Below are 1,674 nucleotides of genomic sequence, written 5' to 3' on the forward strand. Positions count from 1 at the left end.
TACTCTTTAAATGTATTCTTAATGTATTCATAATCTGCCAATATTCATGACACTTACAGTCTGAGTTGCTATGTTTGCTCATCGATACTACCACTGTAAGAATAGATGGGAATAGGATGTGTTTCTAACATGATGAGCATCTCAGGACTCTTGTTTCCTCTCACTTTTTAAAAGGCGAGGACTCTTCCCAAATCCCTTTTACAAAGATGGCGCCGAAGACTAAGAAGGAAGCCCCTGCCCCTCCCAAAGCTGAAGCCAAAGCAAAGGCTTTGAAGGCCAAGAAAGCGGTGCTGAAAGGCGTCCACAGTCACAAAAAAAAGAAGATCCGCACGTCACCTACATTTCGACAATCCAAGACACTGCGTCTGCGGAGGCAGCCCAAATATCCTCGAAAGAGCGCCCCCGGAGAAACAAGCTTGATCACTATGCCATCATCAAGTTCCCCCTGACTACTGAGTCAGCCATGAAGAAAATAGAAGACAACAACACACTTGTGTTCATTGTGGATGTCAAGGCCAATAAGCACCAGATCAAACAGGCTGTGAAGAAGCTCTACGACATTGACGTGACCAAGGTCAACACCTTGATCAGGCCTGATGGAGAGAAGAAGGCATATGTTCAACTGGCTCCTGACTATGATGCTTTGGATGTTGCCAACAAAATTGGAATCATCTAAACTGAGTCCAGCTAGCTAAATCTAAATATAAATTTTTTAACCAAAAATAAAAAAATAAAAAAATAAAAGACGAGGACTCTCCTGATTGTTTATCCATAGCGCTTTCTTCCATGTGAGTATGTTTCACATTTCTAATAATCTTCTCTTTATGTAATTGTGATTATCTGGTCTTGGGAACCCATAACTGTGCACTCGTAGGATCATTAATAGGAGAAACACCCAGTTGAAATCTCAACTATTTCTTATTGGAAAGAAGAATTTTAGTCACGAACTACCTAAAATTTCTGGAGGGATATAATTAGCAGGGATAGTGAATGTAAGGCTGTTTGTCTCTTTCCCCTCTGGTCACAGATAAACACTCATAATACCCGTTCATTGAAATGTCCTAATGTTAATGGGAAGTCATATTAACCAGAAAGAAAGCGAGCTCCTTCTGCCTCCGGAGATCATTTCTGCTGGGACACGACACGAGACATCAGAAAGCCTTGGACAGAAGGGAGAGCAGAGCTGGTGGTATTAGGTTTGCTCCTACAATTTTCTTTGACTGGTCCAGCAGGGCAACTGTCTTCTAGACCCTTGGTCAGGTCACTTGCATCTTTTTTTTTTAATAAAAAATTATATATATTTAAGGTGTACAACATGATCATATATATACATTATATATATTATATATGTAGTGAAATGATTACAGTCAAGCTAATGGACACATCTCCTGATCCGGTTATCAGTTTTGTGCGTATGCTGAGACCGTCAGCAACCTACTCTCTTAGAAAACGTCCCGTATTCAATGCAGTATTACCACGTACAGTCATCATGCCACACGTTAGATCTCTAGGCTTATTCATCTTTGAGGTACTGCTTGGGTAAGGACCTAGATTTGACTTCCCTTGTGTGTCCCGTGTCTGCTTTAAATATTGGAGTCCAATGATCTTTTAGGCTCAGATACCATATTTTGTGATAGTAATGCATCTTTGAGATTTGGGCTCTTTATAATACCC

At 40.5% G+C, this 1,674-nt stretch overlaps 1 pseudogene; it reads left to right on the forward strand.

The window, feature by feature from the left end:
• The first annotated feature begins 206 nt into the window (after positions 1 to 206).
• LOC118529889 (large ribosomal subunit protein uL23 pseudogene) lies at positions 207 to 744 on the forward strand (annotated as a pseudogene).
• The last annotated feature ends 930 nt before the right edge of the window (positions 745 to 1,674 follow it).

This window comes from Halichoerus grypus, chromosome 13 (assembly GCF_964656455.1).
Source record: "Halichoerus grypus chromosome 13, mHalGry1.hap1.1, whole genome shotgun sequence".
Lineage (NCBI taxonomy): Eukaryota > Metazoa > Chordata > Mammalia > Carnivora > Phocidae > Halichoerus > Halichoerus grypus.